The sequence below is a fragment of the Cimex lectularius genome, unplaced genomic scaffold (assembly GCF_000648675.2).
Source record: "Cimex lectularius strain Harlan isolate CLEC.00 unplaced genomic scaffold, Clec_2.1 scaffold3, whole genome shotgun sequence".
NCBI lineage: Eukaryota > Metazoa > Arthropoda > Insecta > Hemiptera > Cimicidae > Cimex > Cimex lectularius.
Genome location: NW_019392688.1, coordinates 73,005 through 93,680, shown reverse-complemented (window position 1 = coordinate 93,680; position 20,676 = coordinate 73,005). Strand labels below are relative to the sequence as shown.

At 33.1% G+C, this 20,676-nt stretch overlaps 1 protein-coding gene across 3 annotated transcripts in view; it reads left to right on the top strand.

The window, feature by feature from the left end:
* LOC106668483 (dnaJ homolog subfamily B member 6-B-like) overlaps positions 1 to 20,676 on the top strand; it is a 113,081-nt gene that overhangs the window by 56,633 nt on the left and 35,772 nt on the right. The window contains exon 1 of one of the 3 annotated variants that reach the window (XM_024225843.1): positions 4,817 to 4,963. The exons of the other annotated variants lie outside the window; for them this stretch is intronic. The gene's annotated coding sequence lies outside the window, so the exon portion shown is untranslated. Of the gene's footprint in view, positions 1 to 4,816; positions 4,964 to 20,676 lie in introns of those variants that run through there. 3 annotated transcript variants of the gene reach the window in all.

Below are 20,676 nucleotides of genomic sequence, written 5' to 3'. Positions count from 1 at the left end.
CTATTTAGAAATCCAATGCCTCCTGAGAGAATGAATGAATCGTTTATATAAAAATAAAATTTTAAAAAGTTATAATAAAAAATATAAATAAAATATAATATGGATTGACTACATTTACATGAGTGAAAAAATTACCTATTTAACTATGTAATAAGAAGTACTATTCCAATGAATACAAAACAGTAAAATTATTTGCGGTTTAATGCACATTAAATTAAAATAATAATTAAATTTATCAATGAAAAATTTCGTAGCGATACCTGACTGCTTAGGATACATAACTGTATTTGGCATTCCAAGTCCCCTCATTGAACACATCTATACATTTATTCCTGAATTCCACCAGATTCGGACATTTTGCTATGAAATCAATTACACCTAGAGAGTCTAGAGAATATCTTATCTTACTTTCCTTATAATTTGAATAAATCAGTCCCAACACTTCCCAATAGGGAATCCGAGCTAACAACTAAAACCCAACAGACTTGTCTAATCGTCAAAACACTTACCCAATTGAACCCACCTCACCAAAAAACACTAGAACGACGAAGGAATGTCCAAGCTACCACGAACACTATCATGCACTTATTGAATCAATATACCTCAAAACTTTGGTTTTTGCCGGAGCGTAATTCTTGCTTTTTTAAAAATTTTATAGTCAGGTCAAATTGTTTTTTATTATTTTTATTTTAGTAATGCTTGTTTTCTTTAAATTCAAATGTGTGTTTCTTAGTGACCGGTTGTTTCATAATTTGTTAAGTTGTCAGGAGCGGTCAAGAATAAGGAATTTAGAAAAAGACCTTTTTTTATATTTTTTTGCCGACGTTTCGACCTTAATTCGGATCATCTTCAGTGTATGTGTGGTGCTATTATTGTAACCAATATGACACCACAAGAATAGCACCACTCTTTATGACCTGAAGATGATCAGAAGAAAGGTCGAAACGGCAGAAAAATTAAAAATGGTGTTTTTCTAAAATACCTCATTCTTGACCGATCCCCACGACTTCAACAAATTATTTAAATTCAAGTTGGAAGATTTGTATCATTCCAGAAACAGAGATTCCGTCCTTACCACAGTTTAGCCCTATTTTTAAATTTTCAAAATATGGTTAGGATAGTAGACCGCTTAAAGATCTTGTTTTTAAAATATTTTGAACTCAATCATAAACTACAATACACGAAAATCTTAATCAAATCAGAGTTAAATAAACATAACTGTATGGGATGGGACCACAACACTGGATCAATTATTCTTTGTTTTGATGCTTCGTTTTATTACGCTTTCTATTGCAATTTTCCGCTGTTCATAAAAGGATCATTCAGCTCGGGGCGGAATGTATTATGCCGTGTAACCTGTAGTTAGGACATTGGTTGTCCATTTTGTTTCGAGGTGAGGATTAACGTAATTCACCTACGCCATCGGCCCGAGGCTGCTAAGTTTCACACCTCCGAATGACCGTTGTCAAAAGCAAAGATTGTACAGTCGTAACTTTACTTCGACCGCCCACCAATTACGGTCTTATACTTAGCTATTATCGTCTGACGAGCCTTGTATTTACAAATAGTTTTATCAGAGTACAGAAATACAGACTTTTGCACTCGGGATGCCAGGCAAATTTTGGCCTGCTGCCCCTCGCAGGTAGGGCCCGTATTAGAAGCTCCAGTTACGCAACAGTGCTATGACCCTCCTTCATTCATCTTCAACTGGTTCAACTTAAAAAGGGAGAATATTGCCGAGTTAAAAACCGACTTGTGGTCACGTTTCGTTAAAAAGTGTCGCCGCTAATTGAATTCACGGAGGTTTGATTGTAGCGCGCGTGCACAGTTACGCCATTGTCTTCCAGACAATGTTAACGGTCCTGCCTTACCAAGGATGTCCAACCTCTTACCTTCCCAACAATGGGACTCACTTTGTAAAATTACTAACGCTATAAAATGTACTACCATCTCAAATGAAAAAACGTAAATGTCTCACAGCAAAGTCTATGAATGCGCTTAAGTCTGCATAAAACAAAGTACGATGTAAAAAAAATTATAGGATATTAAGAATTATACTATTTTATTAAAAATGTTTATTTGTAGATGTTAGTAGATTTAGTAGTTTTACCGTACCTAGGTTTAGTAATTTTGCCGTTTGTTTCTGATATGGTCCTTCAATAAACTTTTTTGCTAATCTCAGTCCTGGAATACATTCATATTAAACTGAGAACTGATTTCCATCTGACAGGTGGATCTATGTTTTTTGAATTTTTTATACGGAAAAATGGTTCACGTGTCTTGACTAAGCTTTCTTTGCAACTTTTTTTTTCTTTTTTTGACTGTTTTGTATGATAACCACTTTTATTCTCTAGATTGGGGCACACTTTGAAATCTAATAAAAAATTAGTATTTTTAAATATTGTCTAAATTACTTTATACTGGTTTTGTCGTTATTATCTATGTTCACAACAGAATAAATTAAACAATTAAGGTTGAACAAGCCAAAACTGTATGTAGACCTCCTATATCGAACGAAAAATTAGTATTTGTAACTATTACATTGTAATGATTACATTACACTGTTTTTATTTTTATTAACTGTATCACAACTAATTTAAATTCCCACAATCGTATTTCACAAAATGCACTATTAGCCAACTTTTGTGTTAAGGTGTTGTCCGACGCCAATTTGTGTTTTTCGATTGCTGCAAACAATTAAGATTGAATTTATATCGCAAAAGTGTAAACTGACTTGAGGTCGAAAAACATCAATGAATCTCAAGTAATTGTCAATATCAAACTCCTTAATTTATTTTGATATACGCTTAAATCTCGTATATGTTTTAACGGATTGTTTATCCTGATGACAATTTGTGAGATTATTTAAACTTATAAGTCTTCGAACACTTAAAAGTGATAGTTGATGAAAAGAAGTCTTTTGGTTTGTTTGTTTGCGTTGAATTTATCTACTATATTTTTAAGAAGAAGAAAATTAACTTTATGCTGGGCTTAAAAACCCCTTGAATAAAAATACTACATAATATAGCCGTATCTAGATTCGTATACATAAGAACAATAGCAATTGCAAAGTTTAAAAAAAAAGCTACAAAATATATCCATTTTACACTTATACTCAATAATTAATTATTCTTTTATATAAGGTCCTGGTTGAGATGAAACTGATAGTGCCACGAGCGGGATTCGAACCCACGACCTTCGGCTGGGAGTTGATGGGTAGTTGGTGTCCGAGTGGATCGAAGTCACGATAGCTCAAGTGGTTAGAGCAGCGGCGTATTAGCCGAAGGTCGTGGGTTCGAATCCCGCTCGTGACACTAACTTTTTCATCACAATCAGGTCATTAGAATAAGAAAGAATAATTAATTGAAAGAGACAATTATGTTTTAACGATACAGATGATTTAATAATAATTTTTATTTAGGGCAACTAGTGCTAAGTTGCAATGACAGGAGGTCTTAAAAAGTCAAAGTGTGGGAGAATAAAACGGGTGTCGATGGCTGCAACGGTTTCGCTAAGGTAAAGGTCCCGGGTTCGAATGCAGGTCCCGGAACCTTTGTCTTATAGTGATGAGCGCCGTGTCAACGCCGAAACCGTTGCGCTGGGTTTTTTTCAAAAACACCCCGAGGGTTTGCATGACCTCTGCTGTTGCGAACCCTCGTAAAATAAAATAAAAAAATGAAAAAAAAAATAATAGAGAAAACTAGGAGTTTACGGGTACGAATGGGAAGAAGGTAGCTGGTACGACGGAAATGAACTACTATATTTTTCAGATAAAACGATAACGATTCTATATTTATATTTTGTAAAAAATTATGTACACATTACTAATTTCTAATAATTTATGTGAAATCGCAGTAAAAGACACGACTTTCGGAAAAATTTCATCTCTGAATTGATGTCCTCAAGGCTCAGGGTTAGTCGTTTTACGCCTTGCAGTTAAGCCGTAATGATTCAGACCAAAGGTCATCCCAAGGACTTCCCGGTGTAAGTCGTGACATTGGTCCTGCAATAAGGATACGGCGCCGAAAAACAAACAATGAATAGTTCGAAAGGTATAAGACCTTTCTTCTTTCCTTTGGCATTGTTTTGTTTCACAAATTTGGCGTGTTGTCTGTAATCAACTGTCTTTTGCACCTCCCAAGAAAATGATTTGTCATAGAATGAAAAAGAAATCCTTCAAAGGAATGACCGAATCAGAAATTGCAGTCTATCATCACTCAAGAATGTTCCACTAGAAATTTAAAAAAAAATTCTTTGGCTTAGTAAGTCTACTAAAAGTTGGTATTTTTCTGCTAAAATTGTCAGCTGAGGGAAAAAATATTTGATATTTTAAAAGGTTTATTTAGCTTTATATAAATCTGCTTGTTAATTCTTCCATAAAAGTCTTGCTCTGTAACATCCGAAATGCAAGCTCATTAGACTCACTGCATCTTATAGAAAATATGGTTAGTTAAAAAAAGAAAAAAAAAAGATGGATAAAATAAAGTTGCAACGACATTTTTCGAAACTGGTTTACGTTTAATGAACATATCTTGTTGGATTTTGATCTGGTATGCTTTAGTGCCACATTAGATGAATTATCAGTAATGATTGTTTAGTTTGAATGATTCTTAGCTCAGTCCTAAATGACGGAAACTTCCGTTATAAAAATACCATTTCTTGACAAATAGTCAAAAATATTTTTGTAATATCCAAAAACAGTTTAATTACCAAGAGGTAACGATGTTTTTTTAAGTCCGCCCACTCTTCTCGGTGGGGCAGCTTTGACGTGGTCCACGGGTCGTCTGATAATATATTTATAAACTTCAGTCCGTCTCTGCGCTTCTAGCCCACGACTTTTCCTCCGTCCGCGTTCCCAAAAAGTATTCGGCGAACCGGTAAAAAGAAAATGTGCGACTTTCAAGAGATTAAGTGATGTGCTTGTCTTCCCAGATTGACATATCCCGTGGGAATTAAAAACCAGGTGATACTATTTTCATACTGTTCGACTCCATTATCGACCTAATTTGCATAAATTTAAGCCCACATTGAACATATCGACTTAACTAAATATACATCAAGATTTTGTATGATAACAGTCGGATTTAAAAGTCTATTTCAAGCCGCATCCTAAATGTGTCTTTCTGAAATAAGTTATCCTCAAACTCCTGACTGTTGCAGCAGCCAGCGGATTTATAAACAAGAGTTTTTCCAACTAAATTTAGTCCACACCGGAATTTCCATTTGGCCGAATAGTTCACTATGAAATTTATTCTAAGATATACAATAGGCTTTACAATGTATTCATACATTCAGACGAATAGTATATAGAAATACGAATATTTAGTGGCGGTGAGTATAAACGGTTTTCGTATATTCCGTTAGTAATTAAAGGCTAAGAACTATTGTTCAGACACATGATTTTCAAGGAAAGTTTTATATTAATGATATCGGTTATAAAATAATACTATAAGTAAAATCATCATATGAATCATGCTAATCTTTGAATGAAGTTTCTATTTGGGTTTTGACGATTTCGATATATATTTCCTACTTAAATTCTTTTTGCTACGGATTTCTTCTCAGTCAACACACCAACGCAATACGAAACTGCATTGCAAATTTTTTTTCAATCAAACATATTATAGGCTTTCAAGCAAAAGGTTGTACATTTAAAAAGTTTTGTGGCACGACACGGCAAGATGTTAGGTGTACCTGTATATTGCTATTAATGGAAATGTTCACAAAAGAATCAGAAAGAAAGAAATCTGTAATTTCTCGAATGAGGAAAATGGTGGTGTGAGCACATTAAAGGTGATTATATCATAATATAATATTAATGCCTTTTTACTTAACTTTCACGCTTAGAAAATCGATTAATCTTTATAAATAGCAAGCAAAACCTATTCGTAAACCTATCATAAACCTTCCTGAACACATTTAACACAATACAACTGTGCATTTGCCCCTCACTTAAAAATGGCTAAATAAGGAAATATTTATTTCAAGAATTATAATTAATTATGTTTTTAAAGAAAAAGGGATAAATGATTGTATTTTTAGTTGATGACTTAATATTTTCTTCGTTTCTTCGTAACGAGTATACATACGTATGTATACATGTTTACACCCCTTGGGTTGGAAACGCATAATTACATTTAGACATTGATATACACAGCATAAAACCATCATACATATCGTGTTAACATATTAGTCATAGTTTATTACTTATACTACTTTAACGATAATAACCAATACGAGTTATAAACTGGCCATTTGGACTATGTGAATCTTAAAGTGTCAAATATACCGTTCGAGTATTACTGATATTATGGGTCCGTCTAATTTCGTAGGTCGATGTAGGTCGATGAAGTAGAAAGGCGTGTGATAAACCTTCCAATATTATCGCTTAAGGATTAAAAATTTCTTCCGCGCTTACGGCGAAACGGCAATCGGTCGATAACGCTATGATTAACCAGGGTTCTGACAAAGAAATTTCACGAAACGCGAGATTTTAACGCAAGTGTGAACAGCGTGTCCTTTTTTACCGGGAAATGGCTTTTGTGAAACTGCAATGAAGAAATAGCCTAGATCTTTTTTCGAAATCGTTAAGAAATACAACGGTGCGATACGAAACGGCCACCGGTAAATTCTCGGCGGGGTAATTTTAGCATATAAACGCGCTTAGACTAGAAGCAAGAGCTAAATAGCTAATCGGAACATTTTCGAAAGCCAAATACCATATTTCACAAAGGTTCCAATTTAAAATCAAAAAGAGGCATGCAGTCCAGAGTGGAACAACCGGTTATACACAAAGGAAGGGTCATTGTCACGCACAAACAGTAACCCAGAGAAAGCGACACAATTGAAGCGAACACATGGAGTATAGGTGATTTCTAAATTTTTAGAAAAGAATTCAACCTTTATTTTCCTTGTTGGTTCAAAATTACATTTGTTTTAAAATAAATTTAAACCCTTCCCGCTTGAAGCCTCCATGTTTCATCATCTACTGCGTAAAATCAAATCGCCCTAAACAAAAATGCATAAATTAAGTAAATAATATAAATTGTAATGATAAACGTTGAATACATAAAATCTTAACAATTTATCAAGGTAAATATGGAAATGTGCTGCAAAAACAACAAATAAATTGAATGTAGAACGTGGATCATGTATTGGAACTCATCGGCACGCATTTATCTTCAGTGACACGGCTAATCGGCTAAGATTTGTCATGTTAGTAATGGTCATTATTCACAATTTTATTTGTCATCGGTGAATTCTATGTTGCTGTTTTACTACACGTGCTTTACATTATAACGGTTTATCTCTCGGCTTATCCTCTTTTGACTTATAGTTATAATTAGAAAAATAACAATGGATTTGTGTCTTTGGACACCCGATGTCCCAAACTAGGGCAGAACATTTATGCAAGTCAACACAATTTGTGTAGGGGACAAAAATTGTCGTATTTTTCAATCAATATTATGCATTTCAAAGTACAATATCATGGATAATCATATTAGATGATTTTTAAGTTATATTCCCTCATGCACATTGTCGATTACGTGAATAGATAGGCTATTAATCGTATTAAGTTTTTTTGAAACAAAAGATGGTTAAATTAAAAGGCAATAAATAAATCAATATAAACAGATGGAAAACTTGAATAGAGAAAAAGGTTAGGCTAAAATGTACCGTATTTGTATACCTTCTACACTAGGCAAAAAAATAGTAAAAATATTTTATATTATATTTTAATTTTATGTCCTCTTCACCTGGGTAATTTCCTTGAATACGGTTGGGATACTTTTTAATATTTTTAAAAGCGTGTTGTAACGAAATAATGTATGCTATTAGTCACATAAAAAGAGCAGCACATAGGCCTATAAATGCGAATGTTTAAACTAAGACAATATAAAATAAAACTGTTCCAAACGTCGTTAAATGGCTTGGGAAGTCCTTAAAACTGTAATTCCAACTTTATGGTTTAAATGCAAATTTTTTTTATATTGCACCCCACTAGCAAGCGTAATTCGTAATTAACTGGAAAACCCGGACATATAAAATTGCTATAGTTAATTAAAACTACAATTTTTTCCAAGATGGTATTATCAAAATGTATTTCCTATATTGGTAGTAATTAATTTCGTACATTTCTTAAATCATTGATAAAAACTGAGCAAAATAGAAAACAATATACATATGTAATAAAAATAAAATAGCAAGTTACCAAATCAATTCTTTTCAATTAATTAAAGTTTTGGTTGAGATAAAAAGTCAGTGTCACAAGCGGGATTCGAACCCACGATCTTCGGCTAAATACGCGCTATAAAATGAAATAAGCAAAATCAAGTATACTTCACTAAAGCTCTCCGTGGCCATTTCATTTGTCGCCGAGAATCAAATAGATTACACGACATTTGAAAAATGGCAAAAAGGAGGGAAAATTCAAAAGGTGGGGTTGAGATGGGAAGTTAGTGTCCGAGTGGATCTAAGTCACGATAGCTCAAGTGGTAGAGCAGCGGCGTATTTATCCGAAGGTCGTGGGTTCGAATCCCGCTTGTGACACTGACTTTTTTAACTCAACCAAAACCTTGATTATCTGAACAGAATTTTAACTTACTAATAGTACAACCCGAAATTGGAATTGTTGGACAAATTATGTGTGCCCTTTACACATAAGCATACAATACATAGTAGGTGTAATGACCATGATTGGGATAGGATTTCGGTCAAGGTGTGAAGAAAACACTTATGTATTTCCTTAAAAATGCCAAGCTGTAATATCGTCTCTTTCTCAAGGATTTATTGACGACGAAAGTGGCTCCTTGAGAGTAAAGTTTCACACTAAAAAGTGATAGTTTTTCGAGTAACTAATAATTATTTATGGGGTCATTGGACAGATTATATATACCACGTTGTTATTATTTTTATAGGCGTTTTGGTAAATAATGCCCTAAGAGGCGATTTAGTCTCCAAAGTTAGCCTTTTTAAGAAAATAAGTGTTTTCTGGATGACCCTTTGATCGAAATGTCATCCCTACATACATATCATAAACGGGAGAATATTTAACAATTCTACATATCAGTAATGGTAGGGCCTTCAGAATTGAAGGAAATTGCATTCCTCGATACTTGACAGACCCAAAAGTCTATTATTTTACAGAAAATGCAAACTCAGTTTGATAATAAATTAATTGTATGTGCTAAGCGCAATGTTTTATTTTATTGTCGGCTTGGCTATTGTGTCCAATTAGAAACGATGTTTAAATTTTAGACTCCAATAACCTTTTTCGCCAATGACACATTTTTTTTCTTTTTACTTTAAATCCTTTGGCCTTATAAAGTCGTTCTGAGGCTTCTGCACAATTAGCGTGTGGAAGGCACTTTGGCATTAGTCCACTTCTAAAAAGACACAAGTGACTTGGATCTGGCTTCTTTTCCCCATCAGATTTTGACATCTGTGTAATTTTCATTCCTCGAGAAATAAATAATTACAACATTCGTCAGCCTATAAACTGTCTGTTTTTTGTATAAAATTTTATTTTTTTAATTGGTGTTTAATTAATGAACAGCAATTGTCGTTGGAATCCTTGAAATTATGATGGATATCCGTTTAAAACTGTAATTGTACCGGCTCGGTCGTTTTACTCGATTAATAAACGGCGGAGGCAGGTTGAAATAAATTTTGCACCAACCAATTAGCATGGCCGGTATGGAAAATAGAACTTGGAATGCCTTCAAACGTTTCGGTTTTAAAATAATAATGTAAAGTACCAGTGAGTCTGTGCCACTCGTTAATACCCTATTGGCGCAAATGGTTAATAACGCAATTAACTCCTGGGATTGGATGATTGCTATGGATGTAGGCCAAAGACTTCCGTATCCTTTTTTGCCTCCGTCGCCTGTTTTATTACAAAACAATCTAAGAAATAGAAAGTGTTTGGGAAGAAAGGGAAGCCGTGGAAAAAGAAAATTGGCATTACGAGCAATCTCGATATTACAGATTCTACGCTTGAAGAATGACGTTGAGAAGTGCAGAGAAACTTTTGGGAATTAGTAAAAGACAAGATTTTCTAAGATGCACTGGCATTGTTGAAAAGTAAGAAATAGCAAAAACCAAAGATTTTATTATTATTTGTATTAGTCTACAAGAGCGAAGAAAATAATTCTTCACAACTGAAAAGTATAACGATTATTTGGTATATGAAATAAGTGTTTTATGGCGTAATTATTATATATAAGTTGATGCTCCATCGAAAAAACACAATAAACAATTAATTAAGGTTTTCAGTTGAGATAAAAAAGTCAATGTCACGAGCGGGATTCGAACCCTCGACCTTCGGCTAGATACGCCGCTACTCTACCACCTGAGCTATCGTGACTTCGATACACTCGGATGGGTGGGGTTGAGATGGGAAGTTAGTGTCCGAGTAGATCGTGGGTTCGAATCCCGCTCGTGACATTGACGTTTTTATCTCAACTAAAAACCTTACTTAATTGAAAGATATTAATTGGTCAAGCGGGCCAGGAAAACTAGTGAATACAATAAACGATCTTCAGTTTTCCAACATAGTTTAACTTTTTTACTTCTAGTTCATCTTTAATTTGTGTAAATCATTTTATTTTTGACCTGGAAACTGTTAAAGATTTATCAGTGAAATCACCCTGGCCTGTTTATTTTCGCCGTTTTTGTCTTTTTCGCCATTTTCGGCCTACGTCTGTATGTGGTTTATGGCGTTTATCCTGATAGTAGGTCCCGGTGAAATTCAAATCTCGGCCTCTATTTGGTCCCTGTCCTTTTGTAAGAGTTCTAAGTGGAGAGAAAGTCAAATACCTTTTTAACAAAAAACAACAAATACAACAAGAATATGCAGTAAAATAAATCAAACATTTAGAAAACGATGGATTACTTACGTCTAGTAAAACTAGCTTATTTTGGAAGTACACCAACAACATTGCTTCCATTAATGTATTTATAATGAACAGATATTCTGAAAACGAATTCTAAATTTACAGTTTTCCTATTACCATTTTTGTAAATTGTAAAATTGAATAGTAAAATTGAAAGATAGTGTCGTAGTATAAGTAGTAGATTAGTAGGTTAACCAAGAAAAATTTCTAGATCTTATAGAACTACAAAAAAAGGATAATCAAGATATAAATTCCGTATTATAAAAAGGAGATTAACTTTTTTTCCATTACAACTCCTTTGAGAATAAAGCAGGCTCCAAATTTTGGACAAAGTGGACATCTTAACCCATTTGTCCTTATTAACAAATCACATGTGGGCGAGTTGTTTGTAAATTTTAGAGGGGAATTTTGGTCGTTTTGTATTTTCCTTGTCAGTCGGTCCAAATGATAAATAAATTTCCCAGAGATTGATTAATAACCCATCGTAAAATTTATGTCAGTGCTTGTAACGTATATCTTCGAAATTGATCACCAAAACAAATAATTTTTTTTCTCGAGTTTTTCGACACTGAAAAATTTTCCTGTCATTTTATTTTATCGTCCAAAACAAAAAAATTACTGCGGTTACAGCCGATTTTTCTGGTCTGTGCAATGCTTATCCAGGCTTCATTAGACGATTAGAAAAAATGCATTAAGAGAAAATAAATTATCCCTCGTAAAAAGAGTAAGTCTTAATTAAAGCAACTTCGTTATATAAAAAGTGTGCTAAATAGATCAAGGTTTTTCTTAATCTGTCATTTCTGACTGAAATTGGTATAGTGGCAAAATTAATTGATCTGCCTAATAATACAAATTAAACACATGACTTTTATAACTTGTTCCCTCGTTGCATTAGCCAAAGTTTCTAGTTAAATTGCGCTGAACGGACATCGTGATGTACTTTTATCAGCGGTTTGATCAGACCTGGTCGTATCTGATCCGCCTGTTTTCGCTGTTTAGTAGGACGCGTTTCGGCACAACGCCTTTCCAGTGGAAACCAAATTACATCCAACAGGAACAGGTTAAAGACCAACATCCAGGATAAATTGTCTTCATGAAAAAAAACAAAAAAAACATAAATCCATTTAGATTTACGATATCTCTTTTTCGCACTTAATTTTCCGCAATATAAGTATGTAATTTTTTAATTCTGATCATTTTAGACTGATAGTTTTGGCGGACAAGACTATGAAAGACTAATAGAAACAGGTATCTGGTAAAAAGCATGATGGTAAGTGTCAAGCTCCACCTCCAAACTTCCGTAAAATCTCTCTTGTCTCATGATATGTTCATCCTACTGTGAATTTGATTACACCAATGAAAAGAACATTACGTATCCTATGAGATTTTCTAAAATATTTTTTTTATTCTAAACGTAAGCAAAAAAAGAAAAAATGTCTCTAAGAAGGTATTTACGTAAAAGGTATTTACGAGCAATACCAAGGGTAGAGTATTGAAAATTCTGTGTGTCTTTTTTATTGTAACTTTGGGCAAATGAAATATCATTTAGAAGTTTCTAAAAAAACTGTAAAATTAACTTTTAATTGGTAAAAGTTGGTTAAAATCTTAGTTATTGAGATTTTGAAACTTCTATTATAAAACGAAATAAGCCATCGAGACTCATTGGTACAAAATTGAACGTATGGGAAAACAACAACTTTAAATAAATTAAGCTGATTGTGTATTATGTTTGCTTAAGTTACAATATAAAAAATGAATCTCATAGTGGTTCTTTTCATTGTTATAATCAAATTTAAGTAGATCAACATTTTATCAGACAGTAGGGACTTTATGGAAAAGATGTTAAAGGTTGAAGTAATCTGCAAATTGAAATAATATCTCGAATGCAATCGAGAATTGGGCTTTGGACAATAGGGGCTTTTCAGCCCAATTTGACATGTAAGATGTCTGAAGCATTGTTGTCTGTTCACGGGATATCCTGTGTATAAGTATAGTTTCGGCTTTTGTCTGTCCAGACCATTGAAGTCTAATGAGTCTAGGCAGAAAAATGTGATCGTAGGTCATCAACCTGCAGATTCATCAAATTTTAGATTTTTAAAAAATCTCTCATTAGACGACCGATGTCCATTTTCTGATTTTGTGAAAAAAACATTTTGTACAGTAACTTAAATTGTACCATTTGCAATTTTATTAAAAATTTGTAAGTTGGACGTTTCCGTACATATCCGATCGTTCTCATGTTAAGACAATGGAAGTTTCATAAGTTCGGGCAGAAAAAATGATCGGAGAAGTTCAAGCTACATTTCGACTGCAGATCATACAATTTAAAAAAAATAATTGTCAAAAACACTTAGTGCACTTAGTGCAAATAGAACATTATTAGTAAATAATAAATAAATCTCGATAATGGTGAATAATCTTCGGTCTGTCAATCAAATAACACTTACAGTTCAAACATTTTGACACATATTTGTGAAATACATACCGAAGGTCGTGAGTTCGAATCTCTTTCGTGACACTAGCTTTTGCATTTCAGCCAATACCTTACATAAAGATTAATTAATTGAAAGAAGTTATTTGGTCAATCGGACCACATACTATAATGGATTTTGACACACTTGATTAATTAAAGACTTAATTTTCATTGAATTTAAAGCGTGTTTTGATATGGGAAAATGATTGGGACTGTTATATTGTACAAACCCATGAGTAATTTGCCATTGTTATTTATTTGCCGTGATTGATATTTCACTTTGTATATTCTACTAGCTCTTGAACGACGGCTTTCGCCGATTGTTGTAGTATGTACATGTACATCATTCATTAGCGGCAGGTGATGTTCCAAAAGAATGCGAAATCGTGTTTGAATTGTAGGTCTGGGATAACAGCGCCCCCGGGCCGTCCTGCGCCCGCATCTGCGGGCCAATAAATATTTGACTTCCATATCGTAAACCGTTCGGAAAGGCGTGAAGCCTCGAGGCGGCGTATTTTCGCCGTGAGGGTAAAATGGAATATTTACGTCCAAAGGTCACGGACGGAGGCGTAATTAAAAATAAAACGTCTCCGAGGAATGGTAGGGTCGTCTAAATATACGGCCTGTTATAATTTCGTCCAGGAAAAATTATTCCAAAACAAAACAAAAAAAGTGTTGGAGACGTAAAAAGACAGACCATAACAATTTTGGGCCACAAAAATATTTATTAACTGTAAAATAAACAAGCAAACCACAAACTGAACTTCATGGCGGTATGAATCGAATATATAGCACATGATATGACAAGTTAATAAATGAAACATTTTTATTTTGAACAGTAAGTTGATAGATTAGTTTGCTTGTGTGAGATTTACTGCTGATGTCTGCAACATAGTGCACCTATAGCCTACAACCTGTCTTGACAGGCAAAATTAACGATACCAGGAAGATGGTGGAAGGAAATCAAGTTTAAGCTATTATTATTCTATTATATTTATAAACAATGACGTTGTTATCTTAGTCACATACAAGACTTTTACAGCTTATTCTTATTGCATATTTCATAGCAGCGATTATTTATGAAAATAAGATAAAGCCAGTGTTATAACATTCTTCTTATTAAAACTTCGAAAATAAACCATATTTGACAGGGATTTAACTTTAAACTTACAAAAAATAATACAAAAATGTCACTGCAACGGTAAGTTCGGTCTTTTTTCTAATAATCTACCTGCACGCCCCTAATTATTATGTTTTTCAACAGAATGTACATTTAGTTATTACAAAATACTTTTCATCTTTTGCCAGCCTTTTCAACCAAATCAATGAGACTAGCCTTACAAAGAAAATCTGAAATTATCAAAATAGTGAAAAAGGAAACGGAAACCTTCAGTTTCTTTGTTAAATAAAGACAAAAATATAATCTATACATAAAATCAGAGCTGTGTATCCATATGTCACGTACGGAGGAAAAAAATATGGAATGAACAAATTACTTTTGTAAATAAGGATTTATTAGAATTCAAGAAAGAAACCAAAACAAATTATTTAAATATTCTTAATTTTGTTTCAAACAGAAGAAAAAATAGAATAAACAAATTCTTTTAAAATGAGGGTTCATTATGATTCACAAAGGAAACCAAAACAAATTATTAAAATATTCTTTTGAAATAATAATATAAAATAAAATAAAATTCTTCCTTTTCTAAAATACAAAATAAATTGAAAGTAACTAATTATTAATATACAAAAACAAACTATTATTGAAGGTAAATTAAAAGGGAAGGCTCACCTTACGAGGCCTGGAACGCTTTTTCTTATAACATAAAATTCCACTAATTAATTTGAAAAAAACACAGCTTGGCCCTTCTCAATATGGTCCTTTCAGTCTGACCTCTGATTCAAGACTCTTCTTGTTTTAACTCTTACTCCTTTGGCCCCTCCCTCTGTGCACCTTATTGGCTTGTTGTAAGGAGAGAATTGATATATCTTCGTTTATTTTCAATTATATATTTTTTTTAGATTATTTTCCCTTTTTATCCAATAATTTGTAAGGTTCCATCAAATGGGAACGTTACAAAATTTCTAAGACTCCGGCGGCAGGACACGGCCAGTGTTGTATGTGCTGATAGGGCCATCTGCTATTCTTCTTCCAAATTAAAACTTTTAATATTAACTCTTAGATTATCATTTATTATTATTTTTTTTTTTTTTTATCGTTCCAAACTTCGCATGTTTTTATTATTTATATATTTTATTTTATTTACTTATTTGTTTATTTTAAAAATATATTGACTAATTTGCAGACTAATTAAGAACAAGTATAAAATGATTTACCTAAGTTGATTTAAAATTGAAAATCGGTTTCAAAATAATAATTATACCTTGCACTCGCAAAATTACAATAAATATTTGACATTTAAATTCTCTTGTTAGTTATTATGTGTCCTAAAATTTGTTATTGATAGGATTGTTCCAAATACGGTATTGTATGGGATGTTCCTCTTCAAAGCCAAGTCCATGTCTGCTCTGGTACGGGATAACGTGGGACGATCCTCTTCAAGGCCAAGTACATTTCAGCCATGGTACCGATTGAGGTGGGATGTTCCTCTTCAGAGCCAAGTCCTTTTCGACCATTGTAAAGAATGACGTGGGATGTTCCTCTTCAGAGCCAAGTCCATGTCTGCTCTGGTACAGGATAACGTGGGACGTTCCTCTTCAAGGCCAAGTCCATTTCAGCCATGGTACNCACGTTATGTTATTGTCAAAAGGATTTGCATTCCTGTTAAAATTTGGTACCGATTGAGGTGGGATGTTCCTCTTCAAAACCATGTCCGTGTCCCCTGGTACAGAATGACGTGGGTCTTCTATTGATATGTTATGCCCCTTCCCTCTTCTGTTTGTCGTGGGATTGAATCGTTGGCACTCGACAAGGCTGGAAGTATAGGATATAATGTTTGGAGCACGGGAATATGGTAAATTTGGAATGGATTAGAAATAACCATAAGACAGGATAAGAATGTAAACATGGGACATAGTTTTGTTTTGTATAAAATTTTAATTTCAAGACTATTTTCACTAAGATGAATATTTAATTTAACCTTTTGTTTATTCTATTTTATTTGTTCTTTTGTAAGTTATGACCAGTATTAATAATTCATTTATTTATCGTTATTACTATTATATTTTATTTTAGTTTAAATTTTTTTTTTTTATATAAATTATTATTATTAAATTAATTAATTAATTTTATTAAGGAATTGATCGATTTTAAAATAAATAATGAAATAGGTTAATTTTTTATTTATTTATTTTTTTTTTTTGTTATGTCTATTTACATTGTTGAACAATTTTATTTGTGTGATGTGAGCTTTCCTTAGTGCGTTCGAATTGTTCGGGTCCTTTAATTGCCATTGGGAAAGACTAGAAAATAATTCGGGAAATTGTAAAACATGGGTCAATCCGTATCCCGTGCGTTCTTCTACTTCCTGTTCAAACTTTTCTGGAANTTATTATTAAATTAATTAATTAATTTTATTAAGGAATTGATCGATTTTAAAATAAATAATGAAATAGGTTAATTTTTTATTTATTTATTTTTTTTTTGTTATGTCTATTTACATTGTTGAATAATTTTATTTGTGTGATGTGAGCTTTCCTTAGTGCGTTCGAATTGTTCGGGTCCTCAAGAATATAGCAGACTTTATTCAAGATATTTTTTACATTAAAAGGTCCTGTGTATACCTTTTGTAGTTTGAAGTTTATATTTTGTTTAGATTTAGATATGTGAAATACTCTCAGCATTACCTGGTCACCTATGCCAATGGTAGGGTTTTTGCGTCCTCTGTTATAGTACTTGGCACAACGTTTGTGGGCATTACGCAGATTGATTAAGGCTTCTTTCCATCTAGCATCGTGATTTGTTTGGTTAGGGTTTGTCAAGTCATCGGGTATGTTCCATTTTAATTCTAATGGCCCTTTACCATTTCTACCGAGAAATATTTCAGAAGGGGAAAATTTTGTAGAGTCATGAACACAGTTATTTAAATTAAACATCAACCAAGGTAAAAATTTGTCCCAATTTTCGGGATCTTCTTGGCAATTCAACCGTACCATTGTTTTTATGTTTTTGATGTATCGTTCTGCCATATTGGATTCAGGGTGATAGCTTGTTTGAATTGAATATGTTATACCTAATCTGAATAAAAAATTTTTATAGATAGGGGATCGAAAGACAGCGGCATTATCTGATATTATAAACTGAGGAAGACCATGCTGGGCAAATACGAAATTTTCAAGGGCATGAATTACGGTTGTGATTGTCTGATCCACGGTAGGAATCGCCCACACAAATTTACTAAAAGAATCAACGATTAGGAAAACATATGAATTACCGCGTATACTTTTTATCAATTTGCAAAAGTCAATGTACATCTTCTCCATTGGCTTACATTCAACCACAGATTGCATTTTTCCGACTTTCCGATTATTGCTGAATTTATGCTGAGCACATACCAGACATTTACGACATTTAGCAATGACATCTCTTTTTAGTTCTGGGTAAGTAAAATATTTTCTTATTTGTTTTAAAGTTTTTTGAATACCAAAATGACCTCCAAAAGTGCTACAATGTGAATAATTGAAAATCATGTCGGTCAAGTTAGCAGGAACACAAATTCTTTTGTTCTGTTTAAAATGGGGTTGGTAGTACAATAGTTTCATCTTCCCATCATAAGAGTATCTATTTTGAGGGTTCCCTTCTGTTATATTTTTTATTATTTTACCAAGGATGGGGTCCTTTAATTGCCATTGGGAAAGACTAGAAAATAATTCGGGAAATTGTAAAACATGGGTCAATCCGTATCCCGTGCGTTCTTCTACTTCCTGTTCAAACTTTTCTGGAATTTCCTCGCGATGGAGAGACGCCCTGGACAAGAAATCTGCTATAAGGTTTGTTTTACCGGGAATATGTTTGATTTCAAAGTCGTACCCTTTTAAAAACGATATCCATCGACCCCACTTACCCTTAATCTCATTAGATTTATTGAATAACCATTTCAAACTTTCATTGTCGGAATATAAAATGAATTTGTTATAGCTCAAGTAGCTAGAGAAGTACTGAACTGTGTATACAATTGCTAAACATTCTTTCTCGATTGTGCTGTAATTAATTTGGTGTTTATTAAATGTTTTAGAGAGGTAAGCGATAGGATAGTATTTATTATTTTCTTCCTGGAAAAGCACGCCCGCTATGGCAACATCTGAAGCGTCGGTGAAAACGCAAAATGGCTTCTGTGAAGAAAAATCAGGGATTTTAAGAATTACATCAGAACATATTATGGATTTTATTCTCTGAAATGCCTTCGTATGTTCTTGTTTCCAAATTAAAGCGGCTCCTTTTCGTTTCAATTTATTTAAAGGTAAAGCTATTTCTGATAATTGATGAATAAATTGTTTATAGTAATTGATAGTTCCGATAAAAGATGCCAACTCTTTAAGGTTACGAGGTAATTGCAAATCTGTAATGGCTTTAATTCGTTTGGGATCAATTCTTATTCGATTAAAAGATATAATATGGCCCATAAATTTTAATTCCCGTTTTACTAATTGAATTTTATTAGGATTGACTGTTAATCCCGCCCCGCGTAAACGTCTGAAAATTGTATGTAGGTTTTCTATGTGTTCATCGTAGGTTTTAGAAAATATTATCAAATCATCAATGTAGGCCCAGACAAATGACATATCATGAAATAGTTGAGACATGAGGAGACTGATTGCTTGTGATCCCACTTTCAAACCAAATGGGATTCTTTTAAACTGATACATTTTCTTTCCGTCTGTGAATGCTGTTAAAAATTTACTATCTTTTGTTAATCTTATTTGATGAAAAGACTTGTTGAGATCAATAGAAGAGAAGTATTTATGATTAGCGAACAGGTCTATTGCTGATTTTATGTGGGGAATGGGAAAATCGAAATATCTCAACTTTTCATTTAGTCGTCTATAATCAACTACGAGTCGGTATTTATTTTCCTGTCCTTTCTTGACTATAAAACAGGGAGAACAATAATTACTAACCACTTCTTCGATTATGTCCTGCTTTACTAAATCTTGTAATATGTCATGTATTATTTGTTTTTGATGTGGATTAGTGTAATACGCGTGCGTACGAATGGGTTCCTCGTCGATTAGTTCCAATCTTAATTCAAATTTGTTAGCTTCTCCAATTTTTTCAGTTAGAACGTCAGGATAAATACTATTAAAATATTGAGGTAGATCTATTTCTTTTACTTCGGCACAATGAATAATTGAATCTAAATTTTTTAAGCGAAAAATATTATCTCTATCAAATCCAAAAAAATAACCCTGTACACTGGGAAATACTGTCAATTGGGACCATTCTTGAAAATCATATCCTAAGATCACGGGTATGGGTAAATTTTGAACAATTAAAAAGGGAAATTTCCACGAATATGAATTAATTTTTATGCTTAAAACCACACCTATTTTTGGTCGGAATGTTTGTCCATTAACTGAAACTAATTTAATATTTGGGGCAAATTCATCGCTTGAATTGATTAAATTTAAATTTCTTAAACGCGAGTACAATTCTAAACTAATGGAACTACAACTAGCTCCGGAATCTATAAGTGCTCTGGGATTCAAAATTTTATTTATAGTTACTTTGATAATACCGATATTCCCCACTTTATCTTCATAATTTTCTGATAAACTTATTCCACTTTTAGGAATGGTACCCCGTAAATATTTCTGTTCAATTTTATTAATTTTCTTGACGATATATTTAATTGTTTTGTAGTCTAGTCCCCTATAGTTCCTTATTTCTGACGTATCATTATTTATCTCCAATTTGGCCGCGTTACACCGTTCCCGTTTTTTGAATAATAAGGTTTCGAAATGTCCTCTTCCATTTTAAATGGTTTTGATTTAACCTGATTGAAATAATTGTCAATTTTTGGGAAATAATTTCCTTTTTTCTGTTGATAATTTCGGTTAATGGCCTCCGGGTGAAATCTTTGTGGGTAAAATTGAGGATATTGACGAAAAGTATGGTGTTGTTGATTATGCTTTCGGGTGTCATAGGGCTCTCGGAATCCTGTGTATTTTTTAAAATTTGTGTACGGATTGGAATTATAATAGGTAGGTTGTTTGTATATATTCCGGGGTGATACAAAGTTAATTCTGTGGGTCGACCTATTGTTTCTGTTCCACGTTATGTTATTGTCAAAAGGATTTGCATTCCTGTTAAAATTGTTTACGACTTTCCTATTCTCACGCTCTTGACAA